At 45.9% G+C, this 22,199-nt stretch overlaps 1 pseudogene; it reads right to left on the reverse strand.

The window, feature by feature from the left end:
* Nucleotides 1-6,820: 6,820 nt before the first annotated feature.
* LOC136168726 (etoposide-induced protein 2.4 homolog) lies at nt 6,821-21,990 on the reverse strand (annotated as a pseudogene).
* Nucleotides 21,991-22,199: the final 209 nt, after the last annotated feature.

Here is a 22,199-nt window from a genome sequence, read left to right on the forward strand (position 1 = left end):
CTGTTGATGAAAGAGGAAAGTGAAAAAGTTTGCATAAAACTCAACATTCAAAAAACTAAGATCATGTCATCTGGTGCCATCACTTCATGGCAAGTAGATGGGGAAACATGGAAGCAATGACAGACTTTATTTTTCTGGGCTCCCCTAAAATCACTGCAGATGATGACTGCAGCCATGAAATTAAAAGACACTTGCTCCTTGAAAGAAAAGCTATGACCAACCTAGACAGCATATTAAAAGGCAGAGACTTTACTTTGCCAACAAAGATCCATCTAGTCAAAACTAGTTTTTCCAGTAGTCATGTATGGGTGTGAGAGTTGGACCATAGAGAAAGCTGAGCACCGAAGAATTGATGCTTTTGAACTGTGGTGTTGGAGAAGACTCCTGAGAGTTCCTTGGACTGCAAGGAGTTCCAACCAGTCCATCCTAAAGGAAATCAGTCCTGAGTATTCACTGGAAGGACTGATGCTGAAGCTGAAGCGCCAATATTTTGGCCAACTGATTCGAAGAACTGATTCATTGGAAAAGCCCCTGATGCTGGGAAAGACTGAAGGCAGGAGGAGAGTGGGATGACAGAGGATGAGATAGTTGGACTCGATGGACATGAGTTTGAGTAAGCTCCAGGAGTTGGTGATGGACAGGGAAGCCTGGTGTGCTGCAGTCCATGGAGTTGCAAAGAGTCAGACACGACTGAGTGAGTAAACTGAACTGAGACCAGTGGTCAGTGACAAGGCCCTGCTGTTCAGCTTTGCAGACAAAGAATTCCCATGAAAAGGGAAAGTAGTGAAACAAGTAAAGTGTCTTACTAGGAGGGAAAAAAAGAGTACAGTACATGTTGAAAGACACACAGGTGAACTCAGAGAGAGAGAGAGAGAGAGAGAGAGAGAGAGAGAGAGAGTTGTGCCTTCATGTTAGTTTGAATCATTTTTATGGAGCATTTCTTCTGGGTTTCCAAAGGCCAGTCATTTTGATTTGCCTGGTTCTGAGTCCATATTTGCTATGTCTCAGGATCCTCCCATGTGTGCACATGCGTCTCTTAGCCAAAATAGATTCTACTGAAAAGGCCTGTGAGCAGCATCACTTACTATGGTGAGTAGCATCAGTATGGTGAGTAGCATCACCATAGCATCACTTACTATGGGATGGTGCCCCCCTTCCCATTTTGACCTTGAAGGAGGTTTTCTGCACATGCTTAGTCCGAGAGGTCCTCCTTCCTCAGAAACACCAGCCCTACGGTAGATCCAGAGAGACCGAGAGATTGAGGACACGGCACACCTGCTGTTAAACCTGGGATTAAAAGCCCATTTGTGTTTTTGCACAGTGTAATTTCCAAGGAGAGGTAGAGGTGAACACAATTCTTTGGACATGAAGAAATGAAGTGTTAGTCACTTAGTTGTATCTGACTCTTTGTGACCCAATGGACTGTGTAGCCTGCCAGGCACCTCTGTCCAGGGGGTTTCCCAGGCAAGGATACTGGAGTAGGTAGCCATTCCCTTCTCCAGGGGATCTTCCCAACCCAGGGATCAGACCCAGATCTCCTGCATTGCAGGTAGGTTCTTTACCCCTGAGCCACCAGGGAAGCCCTGAAGAAATGAGCAACAGGTTAAAAAAAGTGATGGCTGCAGGAGTAGGCTAGTGGAGCCGTCTGTCCACATGGAGAACCGATGGAGGGTTCTCAGGTGAAGGCAGATTTGAGCGGGACTGTGTGCAGAGATGGAGGAGCCGCTAGGAAAAAGAGAGACTGGCAGTGTTACAAAGGACAGTAACCTGAAAGAGTGTGGAAAGGTGGAACCAAGAGCTCAGCAGAAGGAGGGGTTACTGTCAGAAGGAAGACACATGTACTTCTTTCACAGATACACTCCCTCCCCTGCCCCCAGCAGAGGCAATCCTGACCTCTTCTGTAGATGTCCTCCCTATTATCCTCAGAGTAATTAGCTCCATGCATTTTATTGCAAACAGCACCTCATAAGCCAATCATACTTTCACAAATTAAAAATATAAGTCTCTTGGTTTTTTACACAGCTTTTGCTTATTAAAACTAACTTCATGGAGCAATTAACAAAGAGAAATATCTTGCAACTCACTAGAGAAGAATCATCCATAGATGTCAGGTTTCTGGTATTTTATTCCTACATTAAATCTAAGGACATGGGGGCTTGTTAAACTGCCTTTTTATTCAGAGATTTGTGGAGTTAGCATCTTCTGGCTGTCTTCGGCAAGATAATTTAGGTAAGAAAGTTTGTGCATATCTTTTAGCACAGGTGACAACTTCCAATGAAGGATTTTACAGAGAGCAGAACATGGTCATTAATAACACAACATCCTCACCAGTCATGCATATTTCTTTTTTATAACAAGCATCTTGTTTGGTAATGGCAGGACAGCAGAGTGAAGATCTTGCCACATTGAAATTCATGAAGTCCAATCCACTTTATGAAATGCACATATAAAGACTTTCTGCTCAACTCTTTCTAAATTGCTGTATCTATCCTTATGACTTAAGGATTTGTGAAATACTCTCCTGCTAATAATACTTTAAAATGCATCTCCCCTGCAGTATAGCCATTACGTCAATTGAACTACGTAAGAGATTCTTAAAATACAGACTGTCTTATTTACATAAGGATCATTATCTGGGAAGGATGCTATGTTTGGGAGTAGGGGGAAGAACTAATGGCTGCATTGGAGGTCTGTCTGGGACTCAGCATCTTTGGAAGAGCAGTTGGACGCCCATGCTGTCAAAATACATCAGGCAAATCAAAAGACTAGAATTCATCTCCTGTTGTAAGATGAAAGGGAACAATGAAGAAAGTGTGTACTCTGCATTGCTCTGGTTCAACCCCTTTCTGTAGGCTGCTCTGCTAAGCCTGACTTATTGAGACTAGCTAGGGAGAAGAATTGTCTGATTTATGGAATGTTTTCAAAGAAATTCACTTTTTATCCTCCTAAACACAAATAATAACTCAATAGCTCAAACCCGGTACACATTTTTCCAGGTGGGGGTCCTGACTGGCTGACAATGATTCGTAGTTAGCGTAGTGACTGTGTGTGCAGTATGTTGATGCTTCTCAAGGGCTGTCTTTAAGCTCACTTTTTACTCTCAGCATTCTTCCTGCGACTTTGTTTATTCTAGTAAGTAAACTTTTAGGTATAAGCTTTAGTCCTGTCTCTGTTCCATGAATTAAAATTTAGTGGGACCTCAAGGAGGATTTATTGTGTGTGTGTGTGCACATTTGTATGTATGTTTTTAGCCATTTTATTTTTAACCCAGGAAAGAGAAAAAGAAAACAACAAGTTATCACCAAGTTATAAGCCACAATGTCATGTAAGCTCTGAGCATAGTGATAAGAACATGATCTCAAGGGAGGTGAATTGATTTTTTTTTTTTTTTAATGTATGCTGTGCTCCAGACCATGAATTAGGTGATTTTTTATTAGAATCCAGGATTTGTAAATCTCAACATACTGCACACACAGTCACTATGCTAATTACAAATAACTATCGGCTCAGTTAGGGCTCTGGCCCTTCCAGAACAGCCACCTGGGAAAGGAGATTCTTGTAATCTAATATTCTAACCATCTAACATCAAAATATGCTCCCTGAAAAGACAGAGAAGCTTGGGATTAGGCCTTGGGACAGAGAGTAATCAGGAGTCAGTTAAGTGGCAGCCTTGACTCACTGAAAAAAGCAGATGACCTAGAATAAAGACAAAGAAGAAAAAAAAACCCCAAAACTAGTGTCCCTCAAGACAAAAACAGTAACCAAAACCCTGAAGCAAAATCAAATACAGAGTGAGTAAAACAGATAGACTCAAATCAGCAAACTTAAGCTCACGCGCTTTTCTTAGAGTTGAGCTTCGTGATTCTTCACTCAGAATCGATATATTCTTTCCTTAAGTTTTTTTTATTGTGGTAAAATTTACAAAATATGAAACATACTATTTTAGCCATATTTAACTGTACAGTTCCATGGCACTAAGTACATTGGCATTGCTGTACAATTTTTATCATCATCCATCTCCCAAATTTTCATCACCTTCCTAAACTGAAACTCTGTCCCCCTTAAACATTAACTCCCTATTTTCCCTCCCCAACCCCTCCCCGCAACCCAGTCCTGGGCCTCTACTAATGTACTTTCTGATCCTCAGTTTGACTGTTTAGGTACTTCATGTAAGTGGAATCAAACAGTATTTGTCTGCATATTGTGCTTCCCTGATGGCTCAGTGGTGAAGAATTTGCCCTTTATGCAGGAGCCGCAGGAGCCACAGGTTCAGTCCCTGTGTTGGGAAGATCCCCTGGAGAAGGGCGTGGCAACCACTCCAGTATTCTTGCTTGGAGAATCCCATGGTCAGAGGAGCCTGGTGGGTCGCAAAGAGTTGGACGTGACTGAAGTGACTGAGCAATGTATATTGGAATGCATTTTTAGGGTTAACTTAGCGCATGTCCTACAAACAGTTTTGTGCCTTTCTTTTCTCCCCCCTGCGCTATATTGGTTCTCACTAGCTATGTTATACATGGTAGTGTATATACGTCAATCCCAATCTCCCAACTTATCCCTCCCCTTCTCTTCTTGGTGTCCATACATTTGTTGTATACATCTGTGTCTCTATTTCTGCTTATTTTTATCTATTTTTATATTGGACACAATTCTAACTCACTTCAATGAGTGGTTTCTGGTTTCTTAGCCAACTAGAGATTAGCAGCAACCTCTTCCATTAAGGTGCTGGTAGTATCATCTGTAATTCTAATAGAAGGAACAGCCATAGTCCACTATGTCTAGCAGATGTCCAAACTCAACACCTGCCACTCCAGAGTCTCTGACATAGAGGGTGAAGAGCTTCAATAGTCCCTACATATATTTCTATATTATAGCACAGAGAAATACGACTCTGAGTCATCAAGCAAAGAAGGGTTTATGTCCACTGAACTCATGTTAAGGTGGGAAAGATATCCAAAATATTAAAATATTTTGGAGTATAGTTTCTAATGCATTTAAATTTTATTTTTTAAAAAATTTATTGAAATATAGTTGATTTACAATGTTGTGTTAGCTTTGAGTGTATAGCAAAGTGACTCAGTTCCACATTTATATATTCTACTTTACATTCATTTCCATTATAAGCTATCATAATATATTGAGAATCGTTCTCAGTGCTACACAGTAGGTCCTTGTTGTTTATTTTATACATAGTAATGTGTATATGTTAATCCTAAACTCCCAATTTATCCCTCCTCCACTGTAAATTTCATTGATAAGGGATATTTAATTTATGACAGAGATAGAAAAACACTAGTTTTTCTTTTATTTTATTCTTTTCCTCAGTCATTTACTTGCTCATAATTTTTATCTATTCAACAAAATTTGATGTTGCTGAGATATGTCTATATTAAGACATTAAGGAAATACTGTATTTTCAGGTGGTCTGATTTCCAGTTTATTTTTTCTTTATGGCCACATATAGCTGGGTGATGAGTTGTTTAACGGATTCCCTGTTGGACATGTAGATTACTCATAGTATCTTCTGTTACAACAGAACTGCCCGTTTCTCCAGCCTGTTCCCTGAGAGGGGCTGACCTGTGCCTGTTGGCTGAGCCGCGCCCTGCCTGCTGCCCTCCCGTCTCCCCTGCTTTCCGGGTCTCGGCTCTTACCCACGCGCTTGGACGCTCCCCCACCCCTCCAGGGCCTTGGCCTGACCATCCCGTCTCAAGCGTGCCCCTGCACCTTCCTCCTGTTTAGACATTTCTCCTCTTGTGTTGGGACACGCTTCCGGTGCAAATTCCCATCTCCTCTTGAGGACTCCCCTGAGTCCCCAGGTAGGGAGTGGGGGGCTCTCTGCGTCTCCTATGTCCCTTGGCCAAACAAGAACCTCTTTTGTTGGGTTCCCCCTGGACTCCCGCTGGGGTGGGAGTCTCCTCCCCAGCACAGGACCTCGATCTTGCTGCTTTCTCGGGAAACACTAGGGAAATGAGCCCCTTGGGGTGGCATCAAGGGGCCCCATCCTCATGGAGGGGTAAAGTGTACCAGAACGCCCAGAAGGTCCCAGGCAGGGTGGGAGAGCTGGAGTGGGGTTCAGAAACCAGGGGGAGACAGGATCATAGCTGGCCAATAGGAAAGAGGGAGCAGTGATCACTGGTGGGAACTTGAGGGGATTCCTGGGGAGACAGAGAGATGGGGGAGGGTATGGCAGGCTGCAAGTTGAGGAGTTTAAGGCAGGGAAACGGAGGCCAGGGCTGGGCCTGGCCCTGAGGGGCGGAGCCCACCTCACTGGGTGCAGGCAGGGCTTCAGGACCGGGGGTCGGAGGGCGTGGGATTTGCGACTCAAGGGCCTGAGATACCTGTATGAAAGAGGGCAGGTGGCAGCTTACTCTAAGTGCCTCAGTCTGCCTGTTTGTGGGGTCGGAGATCCCTCCCTGATTTGGAGAAGGTGACCCTAGCCTTGCAGTCTACTGCCTACTTGAAGCTGGCGCCGCTTGTTTGGTTCTGTCTGGTCAGGGTTCTCGGTGGGCTGGCTCCCCTGCTCCCCCTCAAGGTCCAGGGATAGAGGCTGACACACAGGATCTAGGAAGGCTCTGATGGGGGCGCTTCCCAAGTTATCCTACTCGAGAACCATCTGGGAACTCAGAAAAAATTTCTGGTGCCAGAGGCCCCCCCAGCCTTGGTGAGGGGGAGTCCCTGGGCTGGGTGTGGGGTCATTGAGGCTCCCCAGCAATTGCACTGTGAGCCTGAGTTGAGATCCTCCCCACCCCCCACCCCCAAGCTGCACTGGGCAACGCTGGCCACACAGCGGAGGAACCAGGCCTTTCCTCTCCTGCAGTGCTGGTCACGGGCCAGCCTGACACTGCGTGTGACTGCCGCCTGCCGTGGCCTGGGCGCCTAGAATGGGCGGCAGGTAGATTCACCTCAAAGCTATCCCCTCCTCTCTCCCCGTCCCGCCGTAGAGGACATCTTTGTTTATCACGACTGTCCTGGGCAGACTGGCTGGCCAGCTCTAGTAGTCCTGCGAGCACGCTGCCTAGGCTGTCGATGCCAAAATCCTCGACGTGGAATCCGCGGCTGGTGGCGGCTGAGCACAGTGGTGGACACTGCGGGGGACTGAGAGCAGCTGGCAGACGCTGAGCACAGCCCTCTGCTTCTCTCTGCCGCCAGGTAAGTGGCATCGGCCCCACCTGGAGGCTGGAAGGGAGCATCTGAAATCTGGGACGGACGGGCGTCAGGCGTGAGGCCCAGAGGTCTTAACCGCTGTGCTTTTCCTCCTCCTGTTGCCACTTCACTGCCTCTGTCCCCAGTGCTGCTGTAGCAGCTGAAAGAACAGATGGACAAACAGAGCTCCTCAAAGCTGGTGGCTTTAAGCAACACAAATCGATCATCTTCAAGTTCTGGAGGTCCGAAGTCCAAAATGCGTCTCCCTGGGCTAACACCAAGGTGTGGGTAGTGCTGTGCTCCTCCCGGAGGCTGCAGGGGAGGATCTGTTCCCTGCCTCTCCAGCCCCTGGAGGCCGCCAGCGTTCCTCTGCTGGTGGCCTCTTCCTCGTTCTTTGAAGCACATCCCTGCAGCCTCTGCTTCTGTCTTCACAGCTCCTTCTCTGCCTCTGAGCCTCCCCTGCCTCCTTCCTGTGAGAACCCTTAACTCAACCCCATCTGCAAAGGCCTTTTTCCCTGGAAGGGAGCACACATTATAATCCTGGGGATTAGGATGCCCTCAGGGAGGGTGTGATTGTGTTCCTAGACCCAGGAAGAAGTAACTTGAGGTCCTGGGCAGAGGTGGCTGGTATGGCTGCCTTTCCCCAGGTCCCTGCATCCTGCTTGCGCTGTCATCAGCAAACATCCTCAGATAAAACAGCCAAGAGTTTCCATTGGCTCAGGGCTTCCAAAAACCACAAAGTTTCTAAAACGTTCAAATAATGGTTTCCTCCCCTCTGCAAATTTTCTGAGTGACTTTGTTCAGAGTGGCCTGACCCAGAAAGTATGGGAGAAGCAGGGCCTGCACGCCCATGTTTCCTGGTGGCAAAAGAGTCTTAGATCCCTGAAGGAAGGCAGGTTCCGATTGATCTTAAACCACTTACACAGATCTAGCAACAAGTTTAGGATCCAAATGCGACCCGGGGAAATGTTTCCTGGATGAAAGGGAAATGAAGAGCTATGAGGGAGCCTTAAGAGCCAAATCACAGCCCAAAGCATTTCTTTGGGGGAAAGTTTAATTGTAAGTAAATGAATGCTCTGTCATTGGCACAGATCTTGTGTACGTAAATGGAGAAAAACCATTTGGGGCAATGTTATAGATTTAATAGAATAAAAGGGAAAAGCGACAGAGGAGGAAAAAAAAGGAAGAAAACAGTAAAACAGGAGGAGACCCCCACCCAGAGCATCAGGCTCAGGGTAAACTCTTCGGCTGCACCAAAATAATGCACCAACCCAACAGACACAGAAAACCAGTCTGAACCATGTTCTAAGGCAAAGCTTACTCTGCTTGAACACTCTCTTTCAAAGTTGGGTTTTGTTTATGTATTCAGTTGTGTTCAGCTAATATCTCAGACATTTATTTAGCCTCAAAATATTGTAAGGTTATTCAATCTATGCACTCTATTAAAACTATCCCTTACCAATTAGTTCCAAAAATATCTGGAGACACACATATATGCCAACATTTGTATTACTGTTAAATAATCCTAAACAAGTGCACCACTTCTTTGTGATCATTGTCTTTGATCTCCGGCAGCCTTGGTCTGCAGTGATTTGAAGCAGAGTTTTGATTCCCCGCCAGACTGAGGGCGCGTCATGGCAGTGAGAGCTCCAAATCCAGCCCCTAGATTGGTGGTCAGTGAAAAGGCCTGGTGCTTCATCTTTGCAGAAAAAGAATTCCTACAAAGACAAAAAGTAGTGAAACAAGTACAGTGTTTATGAGGAGGAAAAGGAGTATAACTCATGTGGGTGGACACACAGGCTGACTCAGACAGAGACAGCTGTGCCCTTGTGGTACTTTAAATCACTCATATCGGGTGTTTCTTCCAGGTTTCCTTTGGCCAGTCATTTGATTTGCCTGGTTCTGAGTCCACATTTGGTATGTCTCAGGCTCCTCCCATGTGTGCACATCTTAGCCAAGATCAGGTGTAGTGAAGAGGCCTGTGGGTAGTTAGCATCACTTATATGAGGCAATGCCCCCCCCCTTTTTTTTACAGGTTTAATGGGTTTAATAAGTTTACGCCTTTAGTTCCTATTTGCAGCATCCAATATTCCTTTGAAACACCAGACACAGCCAGCAGTGGCCAACAGTCAAGTTCAGACCTCCAGAGTTTAAAAGCTCAGCTTCTCTGAGCATTCTGTGTTGCAATGGCACTTCTCTGAAATTGGTACCTCCCTAACTTTGGGGAACTTTAAATGTAGATGCCTCTAAAGGGAGTGACCAGGGGCAGCGGAGCTTCCCGACCCGCCCGCACCCAACATATGTGCTTCACAGAAGAGTAACAATAACAGGTCCACAGAATGCAACAGCGACAATTACAGAAGTCCATTCATCCAAGGGTGGCGGGAAGGTGGTGGGAGGCAGGCAGGGGAAGTGGGAGGGGAAATGGCCCAGGGAGAAAGGGTGTTCAAGTCAGTCCAGGCACAAGGCTGGCGAACGCTAGAAAAGAGCTGCAGAAAAACCTGTGGTCCTTTCAGACTCACTGGTGTTTAAAATCCATACTGGTGTCAGGAAGATTCTGCCTTACATGCACCAGAGACAAAAATCCAGATTCCTCAGAGAGAAGGGGATGCGGGCAGGGCTCTTGGCAGGCGGGCCCTGCCTTCCCTGGAAGGGGTGGAGAGGAGACGGGAAAGGGGTGCCAGGCGGCCTTCCAGCCCAGCCGGCCCCTCCGGGTGGCGGGTGTACCCACCACGGCCTGCAGCAGCCTTCAGTTTGGCAGGAGATGGTGCGGAGAGGGGAGTTATTCCACAGAAGTGGAGCTGCTCAGGGCCGCTCGCAGGGAGACCGTCTTATGGAAGAGGCTGTTGTTTAAGAAAACCAAGGAGAAGAGGCGCACCTGGAGAAGCTATGTTTTGCCGGGTCTTTGCTTCAGGGATGATGAATAAAGGAAAGAGGACAGAGAAGAGGATCCACTGACAAGGCGGGAGGACTGCCTTGTGAGGAAAGCCGGGCAAACCAATCCAGAGTGGCAGGCCAGTTCCTTTCTATGTCTGACAGCCACAGGCGCATTTTGATTTCTGCACGAGGAAGAGGGCCTCAAGCAAGAGGTTGAAGAGCGTGTCAGCAATGCCAGGGAACGGGGGAGGCCTCCTCGGCAATAGCTCAAGTGCCAGGTCAGCTGTGTCCTGAAACCAAATCGCACTGAGGACTTTGCTGAACACAGAGAGCGGGAGCACCCAGACAGCATCAAAAACTTGTGAGGAAGAACCCCAGCCACCAGCAGACATCCTGGGGTAGTGACGGATCACCGATATGGATCACCCAGATCACCAATCTGAGATGTTGTTACTGACTGAAGGACAGGAATAAACACTTCATAAAATAAGAGGAGCCGGAACCAGACGACTCCACCCTTCCAAGCGCAGCACCGAAAATCTCTGCCAACAGCATGTGGCTCACCCCCTGCTTCCCGAGCTAAGCCAGGACACGCTCGCCCTTCTCCGAAGCTGCTTCTCTCTTTTGCTGATTTCGAGCATCCAGTTTTGAGAGGGTACAGACTCCCCAGATGGCGTTTTTTATTCCCCTGGCAATGTCCCGCGGAAAGGTTTGACCCTGTCCGCCTTCTCCTTACCGCCCAAACTATCAACGACACGAGGGAGAGAGCGGTGTCCCCAGACCTTCCATCGGGAAGGACAGCGCAGCTTCGCCGCAGGGCTCTGCCCGCGGCCCGCCCGCTGCCCCTGCACCGCCGCCGCCCAGGGCACCCCCTTCCTGTCTGACCTCCAGGGGGGCCTTTCTGCGCAGTGTCGCGGGGAGGTCTCCTGACAGAGGATGAGAAAGTGTGGTCTCCTGTCCTCTGTCTGTGCAGGGCGCAGCCTCCGCCCCCAACTGTCCTGCTAATTTCTTCTTGGAGTATCTCACTTTCTTCTCCTAAACAACTGGAAGCCAGAGACAACTCAAACACACAGCCAAAAGAAACTGTGACAAAACTGATTCAATAAAACTGTGAAATGGGCTCACTTGATTTTCTTTGCTTTCACGGCTTGCCTTTCTTGTAACATCTTTTAATTTCCTCATTTATTTATTCTCATTATTAATTTCCTCATTTATTTATTGAGCACTCACTATCTGCTGGTATTAAAGCATCTTAGAAAATATCAAAAATAATTTTATTGCCTTCCCCAGGATATCTGCCTTTATATTTTCTCAGACTGCAGAATAAAAGACTTTGAACTGTAGGATATTTAAAGAAACCTCTTTCTCTACTCTCTTATATGTGTTTGGAGCCTGAGGATTAAACTGACAAAAGACAGATTAATGGACAAGTGGAGAAAACCGGGGGGTGGGGGTGGGTGGGGTGGTGGTGTATAAATTTGGAAACCAGGATTGATATACATATATACACAACTATGTTTAAAATGGGCTTTCCAGATGGCACTAGTGGTAAAGAACCTGCCTGCCAAGATAGGAGATTTAAGAGATGCGGGTTCGATCCATGGGTCAGGAAGATCCCCTGGAGGAGGACATGGCAACTCACTCCAGTATTCTTGCCTGGAGAATCCCATGGACAGAAGAGCCTGGCAGGTTATGGTCCATAGGGTCACAAAGAGTCAGACATGACTGAAGCGACTTAGCACATGCATTAAATAAGTAACTAATGAGAACCTGTTGTATACCACGGGAGGGGGGGGAGGTGGGAAAAAGGTGCAATCTATTTGTAGGACATATATTACATTCATCTTAAAAATGCACTTCTGACAAAACGTGGTCCACTGGAGAAGGGAATGGCAAACCACTTCAGTATTCTTGCCTTGAGAACCCCATGAACAGTATGAAAAGGCAAAAGGATACGACACAGAAAGATCAACTCCCCAGGTCGGTAGGTGCCCTATATGCTATTGCAGATCAGTGGAGAAATAACTCCAGAAAGAATGAAGAGATGGAGCCAAAGCGAAAATAATACCCAGTTGTGGCTGTGACTGGTGATGGAAGTAAAGTCTGATGCTGTAAAGAGCAATTATTGAATAGAAACCTGGAATGTTAGATCCATGAATCAAGGCAAATTGGAAGTGGTCAAACAGGAGATGGCAAGAGTGAACATCGACATTTTAAGAATCAGTGAACTAAGATGGACTGGAATGGGTGAATTTAACTCAGATCACCATTATATCTACTACTGTGGGCAAGAATCCCTTAGAAGAAATGGAGTTGCCCTCATAGTTAACAAAAGAATCTGAAATGCAGTACTTGGATGCAATCTCAAAAACAAGAAAATGATCTCTGTTCATTTCCAAGGCAAACAATTCAGTATTACAGTAACCCATGTCTATGCCCCAACCTGTAACGCTGAAGAAGCTGAAGTTGAACAGTTCTATGAAGACCTACAAGACCTTCTAGAACTAACATCCAAAAAAGATGTCCTTTTCATTATAGGGGACTGGAATGCAAAAGTAGGAGGTCAAGAGATGCCTGGAGTAACAAGCAAATTTGGCCTTGGAGTACAGAATGAAGCAGGGCAAAGGCTAACAGAGTTTTGCCAAGAGAATATACTGGTCATAGCAAACACCCTCTTCCAACAACAAAAGAGAAGACTCCACACATGAACATCACCAAATTCTCAACACTGAAATCAGATTGATTATATTTTTTGCAGCTAAAGATGGAGAAGCTCCATACAGTCAGCAAAAACAAGACTGGAAGCTGACTGTGGCTCAGATCATGAACTCCTTATTGCCAGATTCAGACTCAAATTGAAGAAAGTAGGGAAAACCACTAGACCATTCAGGTATGACCTAAATCAAATCCCTTACAATTATACAGTGGAAGTGACAAATAGATTCAAGGGTTTAGATCTGATAGACAGAGTGCCTGAAGAACTGTGTATGGAGATTCATGACATTCTACAGGAGGCAATGATCAAGACTATTCCCAAGAAAAAGAAATGCAAAAAAGCAAAATGGTTGTCTGAGGAGACCTTACAAATAGCTGAGAAAAGAAGAGAAGCTAAAGGCAAAGGAGAAAAGGAAAGATATACCCGTTTCAACACAGAGTTCCAAAGATTAGCAAGGAAAGATAAGAAAGTCTTCCTCAGTGATCAATGCAAAGAAATAGAGGAAACCAATAGAATGGGAAAGACTAGAGATCTCATCAAGAAATTAGAGATACCAAGGGAACATTTCATGCAAAGATGGGCACAATAAAGACAGAAATGGTATGGACCTAACAAAAGCAGAAGATATTAAGAAGAGGTGGCAAGAATACACAGAAGAACTGTACAAAAAAGATCTTCATGACCCAGATAACCATGATGGTGTGATTATCTAGAGCCAGACATCCTGGAATGTGAAGTCAAGTGGGCCTTAGGAAACATCACTATGAAAAAAGTTGGTGGAAGTGACAGAATTCCAGTTGACCTATTTCAAATCCTAAAAGATGATGCTGTGAAAGTTCTGCACTCAATATGCCAGCAAATTTGGAAAACTCAGCATTGGCCACAGAACTGGAAAAGGTCAGTTTTCATTCCAATCCCAAAGAAAAGCAATACCAAAGAATGTTCAAACTACTGTACAATTGCACTAATCTCACACGCTAGCAAAGTAATGCTCAAAATCCCCCAAGCCAGGCTTCAACAGTACATAAACTGTGAAATGGATGAGATGGTTGGATGCCATAATCAACTTGATGGACATGAGTTTGAGCAAGCTCTGGGAGTTGGTGATGGACAGGAAGACCTGGCGTGCTACAGTTCATGGGGTCACAAAGAGTCAGACATGACTGAGCAACTGAACTGAAAAATGCATTTCAGCATACACTAGGTGCAGACAAATACTGTTTGATTCCACTTAAACGAATAGTCAAATTCATAAAGTCAGAAAGGACATCAGCAGATGCCAGGGCTTTGGGGGTTGGGGTGGGAGTGGGGGGAGGGGGACTTAGTGATTTGTGGGGACAAAATTTCTGTTTAGAAAAATGAAAAATTCAGCAGATGAATGAAGGTGAGAATTGCACAAGAATGCAAATGTACTTAGCGCCACTGAACTGTGCAGTCAAATAGTGTGTTTTCTATTATGTGACTTTTACCACAATAAATAACATTCAAAAAAAGACAGATTAAAAGGAGAAAAGTCACACACAAATTTTATTTGATGGTAATATTTTATTTTTTACATTCACAGAGACCTTCACAGAAAAATGAAGACCCAAAGAGGCAGTTAAACCTGGGGGCTTATACACTATTGTATCAAAGGGCAATATATTCATAGAAAAATGACAAGACAAGGGCAATAAATTGTGGAAAGATAAATATTTGAAAGTGAAATTCGCTCAGTCGTGTCTGACTCTGTGACCCCATGGACTATACAGTCCATGGAATTCTCCAGGCCAGAATACTGGAGTGGGTAGCCTTTCCCTTCCCTAAAGGATATTTCCAACCCAGAAATTGAACCCAGGTCTCCTGCATTGCAGACAGATTCTTTACCAGCTGAGCCACATGGGAAACTGGGGAAAACTAATGGAAGATGGGTGCTATTTTAGCAAGACTTGTTTGTGCAGACCCATCTTGGGGCTGACTTTCTGTCTCCTCCTGGCTGTTCTCCTGATGTGGAAGAGAGGAAGGAGAAAATGTTCACAAAGGAAACTTTTTAGTCAGCTTTCAGGCAGGTAGGATGAGGGCAAAGAACTCTTTCTGAATTTGCCACTTCTTAACTTGCTTAACTCAGAAATAATCTCTATGCCAAAGTGGCACATTTTAGGGTGTCATATTCTGATTCCTTTCAGTACCTTATTAAAGGACCTTTATATTAAAGGGGTGAGGGTACTGGGACCCAGAGACAGAATCCCTGGGGGCCACATCCCATCTGGATGAAGGCGTTAGGAAGTTGGAGGCTTGAGGGGCTTTCTTTCTGGACCAAGGTACTGGTCACCTGCACAGCACACTCTCCAGTCAACCCTTTTGTGTTGGTTTACTCTAAGCCATTGAACTTGCCTTCTGTTAACTAGGTTTTAAATTGGGCTTCTAGTCACTGAAATCCCTGGTTTCATCCCCATGTTATGCTCGTCCCTTTCCGTTTCTCTGTCTTCTTCACTACTCAACCCCTTGACCTGCTGGAGCTGACTGTCCTGGGCTGTGAGCTTTCCTGTTGATTGTAAATGTAGGTGAAAAGAGGGCCTTGGAGACATCAAATCTGTACTCCTCAGCCTATAGCTCAGTGACCTTGGGCAAGTTACATAATTTTCTAAACCTTTGTTTCTTCAGCTACGTTGTTCAGTTGCTCAGTTGGGTCTGACTTTTTTTCGACCCCAGTGGGCCAGGCTCCACTGTCCGTGGAATTCTCCAGGCAAGATTACCGGAGTGGGTAGCTGTTTCCTTCTCTAGGGGGTCTTCTTGACCCAGTGATTGAACCTTGGTCTTCTGCATTGCAGACAGATTCTTTACTTTCTAAGTCAACAGGTTCACTGTATGTATAGTGTTGACATTATGTACATTCAGTTCAGTTCAGTCGCTCAGGTGTGTCTGACTCCTTGCGATCCCATGGACTACAGCACGCCAGACTTCCCTGTCCATCACCAACTCCAGGAGTTTACTCAAACTCATGTCCATTGAGTCAGTGATGCCATCCAACTATCTTGTCTTCTGTCCTCCCTTTCTCCTCCTGCCCTCAGTCTTTCCCAGCATCAGAGTCTTTTCCAATGAGTCAGTTCTTGCATGAGGTGGCCAAAGTATTGGAGTTTCAGCTTCAGCATCAGTCCTTCCAATGAATATTCAGGGTTGATTTCTGTTAGGATTAATTGGTTTGATCTCCTTGCTCTCCAAGGGACTATCAAGAGTCTTTTCCAACACCACAATTCAAAAGCATCAATTCTTTGGTGCTCAGACTTCTTTATGGTTCAACTTTCACATCCATACATGGCTACTGGGGAAACCATAGCTTTGACTAGACAGACCTTTGTTAGCAAAGTAATATCTCTGCTTTTTAATATGCTTCTAGGTTTATCATAGCTTTTCTTCCAAGGAGCAAGCGTCTTTTAATTTCATGGCTGCAGTCACCATTGGCAGTGATTTTGGAGCCCAAGAAAATAAAGTCTCTCACTGTTTCTGTGTTTCCCCATCTATTTGCCATGAAGTGATGGGACCAGATGCCATGATCTTAGCTTTTTGAATGTTGAGTTTTAAGTCAGGCTTTTCACTCTCCTCTTTCACCTTCATCAAGAGGCTCTTTAGTTTCTCTTCACTGTCTGCCATAAGGGTGATGTCATCTGCATATCTGAGGTTATTGATATTTCTCCCAGCAATCTTGATTCCAGCTTGTGCTTCATCCAGTTCAGCATTTCTCTTGATGCATTCTGCATGTAAGTTAAATAAGCAGGGTGACAATATACAGCCTTAACATACTCCTTTTCCTATTTGGAGCCAGTCTTGTCCCATGTCCAGTTCTAACTGTTGCTTCTTGACCTGCATACAGATTTCTCAGGAGGCAGGTGAGGTGGTCTGGTATTCCAATATCTTGAAGAATTTTCCACAGTTTGCTGTGATCCACACAGTCAAAGGCTTTGGCATAGTCAATAAAGCAGAAGTAGATGATTGTTTGGAATGCTGTTGCTTTTTCTATAATCTGATAGATATTGGCAATTTGATCTCTGGTTCCTCTACCTTTTCTAAATCCAGCTTGAACATCTGGAAGTTTATGGTTCACTTACTGTTGAAGCCTAGCTTGGAGAATTTTGAGCATTACTTTGCCAGCTATCAAAGAGGGCTAATAATAGCTGCCCAAAGACTCTGTTAGAATTTTATGTATTGAGAAACTCTCAGTTACTTACAACTAATATTTATTGAGTATTTATGGAATGCCAGGCACTTTTCTAAATACCTGAAGTATATTTATCTCAGTAAATTGTTTTAACCAGGTTGTAAATAGAAGTCGTTCTTATTCTACTTTTATAGAGGAGGAAAGTGGAGGAGAGAGAACCTAAATATGGTTATTTAGGTGCTAGAGCTGTTTGGGATTCACTCTGTCAGGTTCCAGAGCTCTGGTTTGTAACCTCTAGCTTACTGGCAGCCAGCCCAATCACATTTCCTCTCATTTTTTTGAGTGTCCTCAGTCTTGCCTAGGGCTTCCCTGGTGGCTCAGTGGTAAAGAATTTGCCTTCCAGTGTGTGAGACGCAGGTTCATTCCCTGGGTCGGAAAGATTCCCTGGAGGAGGAAATGGTAACCCACTCCAGTATTCTTGCCTGGAGAGTCCCATGGACAGAGGAGCCTGGTGGGCTAGTCCATGGGGTGAGAAAAGATTTAGACACGACTGAGCGACAGAGTCCTGGCCTGGGCGCGCACACACACACAGACACACACACACACAGACACACACACACACACACACAGACACACACACACACACACACAGCGCTTGCCTACTGGCCTGCTGGTCCTCTCTGCTGACCCCTACTGGACGCACACGCGCATGTGCGCGCACACAGACACACAGACACAGACACAGACACAGACACACAGACACACACACACACACACTCACACACACACACAGCGCTGGCCTACTGGCCTGCTGGTCCTCTCTGCTGACCCCTACTGGACACCACGCAACAGCGCCGGTCGCCCCTTGGGCGGCTGAGGACGCGCTTTCATAAAGCCTGTGGGGGATGAAACTCCGCGGGAACCAGCTCCTTAGCAGCCCCTCCCCCTGCCCTATTGCATCACACCCGCAAGCGTCCAGCGGTAACTGCCCACAGATCTCACCAGCTGCAGAAACTCCGAGTCTCTGGAAAGCAAACACCGAAGTTCACGGGGTCTGGCATTCAGATCCTTCTCTTCCAGTTTTGAGACCCACCCCCCAGATTAGTCGTCTAAACAACAATGCAGCAAAACTGGTTTGATGAGTGATTTTCAGGCTTCGATTTATTTTCTCTCCTGATAGCTGTCCTCATGTAGCTGGAAAGTGAAAGTGTTAGTCGTTCAGTCTGACCCTATGTGACCCCATGGACTGTAGGCCACCAGGCTCGTCTGTCCGTGGGATTCTGGCGAGAACACTGGAGTGGGTTGCCATGCCCTCCTCCAGGTGATCTTCCTGACCCAGGGATCGAACCCACGTCCTGCATTGACAGGCAGGTTCTTTCCCACCAGTGCCACCTGGGACTTTGAAGTCACACAGTTGGAATCCCAGCAGCACCACTTCCTGCGCGTTGAAGAGTCACTTGGTCTTGCTGAGTTTCCTTCTGTATGACATGGACTAGCGGCTGGGCAGAGGGTCGAATGACAGGATTTGTGAACGGCACCTTGACTGGTGCTGTACTTGGCTCTCAACAAGGGGGGTTTATTTACTTAACTGACACTCACAGAGGCCTTACTACGTGTCAGACTCTATTCCACTTGCTTTGCAAATATTAACCCACTAGCTCTCAGGACAGTCTTATGAAGTAGTACTCTTTATTATATCTGGGTGGAATACTACATGCAGTGATTTCTAAAGGCCTTTCCAACTCTGAGAGTCTATGACCCGGATCCTGTCACAGTGATGCTAATAACAGATCCAGCCAGCCAGCTCTTTGTGACTAGAATTGATGCTTGAGGGACTGCCTGATTACATTAAGTCTCAGTTTTCCTGATCCTAGGGGTCAGGCATTTAGATGGATGTACCCTTCAAGTCTCACCCAACTCAGTGTCATTTTCTCCCTTACAGATATGTCCACTAACAAAATTTTCCAGTATCTTTGAAGGTATACTCTGCCTGCCTGGAAAATGTTGTCCTTTCCCTCTCCTCTTCCTCCTCCTCTTTCTCTGCTCATAATTAATTACTACCATGTATTTAACACTTATCTATACCAAGATCCATGTTAAACTCCACTAATGTATGTGTAATACATGCACATACCTACATACACACCTGTTGGAGCAGGAGAGTGACAGGAGCTAATCGTGTTTTGGTAAATTCTTAACTATAGGTCAGTCTGATTGGATTCAGGCCCTTGCTTGTTTGCATAGCTGCTTTAACGTGCCTGGGATCTACTCCTGTCCCCAAAGATCCCCTCCCTCCCTGCCTGGGAGCCTCTGCTCCAGCTAAGTAAATAGCAGAACTCTGGTTTCCCATGACAACAACTTTCTCATTATTTAAAAGAAAGAAAAACTGCTTTATAATAAAAGGTGCTCAAAACAAGTTTGAGGTAAAAGACAAGGCGATCTGAAGGTAGGAAATGAACATGGCATCTAAAGAACTGCATAAGGCCCTAAGAGACCAGGTCAGTGCAAACTGGTAATTATGTGTTAAGAGTGAAGCATTTATTTCTCACAAGTTAACATTTTGCATAATGAATCTTCTGTGAGTAAATGCATGGGTTCTCTTTTGTTCTTATAGATTTTTTTTCTTAAGCCACAAACATGGCCTAGAAGAAAGGAGGAATAAAAAGGAGAATTGTTTCTTCATTATTGACTTAATTATTCAGTCGTCATGGATTCCATTTTTATTTTAGCTAGTTTGGGGTCTCCAAGTATAGGAAGCATTTGAAAGACTATAAAAACAAACAAATTGATAAAAGATTCTTATAAAAAGTGAGCTCTGCTGAAAGGTTAAAGATGGCTATTTGCTCAGGGGAAAAAAATGGGAATTTACCAGTCAGTGCCTTTCATTATAGGGCAGGTTATTATAAACAATAGTGGTCAGTATTTTTCTTTGCCAAGAGGAAAAAAGGAGTAGGTTTTAGCTATAGCCAGAAATGTGGAGAGGCTATAATGGAACCCCATTCCAGAATTACTAAGCGTCCATGTGACTGCAGGGTTAGCACAGGGCATGACTTTGAGGTAAGGACCCGCTCACGCTGCTTTCTGTTGATCTCATTACCCACCGCACCCACGCACCCTCAGTCTCAGCTCCAGGGGGACAGAGAGTTGGAGCCACTCCTGCCAACTGCCTGGTGAGCCCTGCCCAGAGGTCTCTGCTGAGTCTGGAATTTAACTCTCAGCAGTGCACCTCCCAGGCCTGGCCGGGGCAGAGTGCAGGGCAGCGAACTCAGCATCGGGAGACCTGGCTGGAGGGTCCTGCTCCTCAATCTGCCTCTTGGGATCAGTCAAATGAGCAGGTTGATCTTAATTGTAGCGGTTTTCAAATTTCAGTGCAGCTGAAAAATTTGACAATTATTGGATTATTTATTTATTTTTGAGAGGGTGCTTGCTTAAATTCCAGCTTTTGAGCCCCTTCCCTGACTTTCCAGGTGGTGCAGTGGTAAACAACCCACCTGCCAGTGCATAAGATTGGGTTTGATCCCTGGGTCGAGAAGATCCCCTGGAGGAGGTAATGGCAACCCACTCCAGTATTCTTGCCTGGAGAATCCCATGGACAGAGGAGCCTGGTGGGCTACAGTCCATGGGGTCAGAGAAAGAGTTGGACATGACTGAGCACACACATACATCCGATTCCCCACATAAAATTTTATTTTTTTATTTTTACATGGAATGGAGCACAGGACCTAAAGTTATATTTATTAATAAACACCTGATATGAATAACCCTTGGGCTAGTCTATTAGCTTGGGAGGGCTGCCATAACAAAATACCACTGACTAGGTGGCTTAAGCAACAGATATTAGTTTTTTTTGCAGTTCTGCTAGGTAGCAGTCCAAGATAAGTGATTGACAGGCTTGGCTTCTCCAGAAACCTCCTCCCTTGGCTTGCAAATGGAAGTTTCTTGCTATTTGTTCACAAGGTCTTTTTTCTGGTGTCTAGGGGCTCAACATATGAATTTGAGTAGGGGGAAAAATTTTAGCCCCTAACAGCTAGATAATCTCTAAAATTCTGACTGATGAAAGCAAGGTCATACCTCTCTCCAGGCTCAACTTCTTTATTTAAAAAATACTTGAGGGGAGGAGCCAAGATGGCGGAGGAATAGGACAGGGAGACCACTTTCTCCCCTACAAATTCATCGAAAGAACAATTGAACGCAGAGCAAACTTCACAAAACAACTTCTGATCGCTAGCCGAGGACATCAGGCGCCCAGAAAAGCAGCCCATTGTCTTTGAAAGGAGGTAGGACAAAATATAAAAGATAAAAAGAGAGACAAAAGAGCTAGGGACGGAGACCCGTCCAGGGAAGGGAGTCTTAATAGAGGAAGTTTCCAAACACCAGGAAACCCTCACACTGGTGGGTCTAGGGCAAGTTTTCGAATCTTGGAGGGCAACCTAACTGGGAGGAAAAATAAATAAAACCCACAGATTACGTGCCTAAAAGCAACTCCCAGCAGAAAAATACCCCAGATGCCAGCATCCGCCACCAGGAAGTGGGGGCGGAACAGAGAGGAGCGGGCGGCATTGCTGAGAGTAAGGACCAGGCCTGAATGCCCTGAGGGCAATCGGAGGGAGCATTTGTGAGATACCAGCTTAAACTGTGGGACAGCAAAAGAGAGAGAGAAAATTAACCGGCCGGAGCACACTGCCGGCCGTTTGCAGAACAAAGGGTCTGAGCAAGTCCAGAGGAGCTAGCCGGCTGCGGACTGGCCCAGCCCCGCCTGAGGCAGGAGGCAGGGGGGAGGGGAAAGGGGCAAACTCAGCCCCAAAGACGGCATCCCCTACCACACTGCAAACAGGCCTCCAGTTTCTAACCAAAGACTTCTTGAGATTCTGGATGGTCGACATCCACCAGGAGGGTCGCGGCTAAACACAGGGCGCAGGCACCCGACTGGCGCCAGTGGGGACTGGGGCTGGGGACGCGGAGGGGAGAAGGCTCGCCACACCCGGGGAGAGTGCGCCCGTCAAGCTCCTGGCTGCCTGAGCTGCTCGGGTCAGGGAAGGCACAAAACGCAGGCGCAACCGAGTCCGCACTTTTGTGGAGTACCCGAAAACTGGAACCGCATGTAACGCAGGGCCTGCTCCATATAGTGAGCAGCGTAGACGGGGAAAATAGCGCCCCTCCCTCCCCGCAACACGACGGAACTAGCAACCTGAACAAGAGACCACCTCCGCCCGCCTGTGTCAGGGCGGAAATTAGGCACTGAAGAGACAGGCAAACAGAAGCCAAATAAACAAAGGGAACCGCTTCAGAAGGGACTGGTGCAACAGATTAAAATCCCTGTAGATAACCCCG

The sequence above is a fragment of the Muntiacus reevesi genome, chromosome 5 (assembly GCF_963930625.1).
Source record: "Muntiacus reevesi chromosome 5, mMunRee1.1, whole genome shotgun sequence".
NCBI classification, from domain to species: Eukaryota; Metazoa; Chordata; class Mammalia; order Artiodactyla; family Cervidae; genus Muntiacus; species Muntiacus reevesi.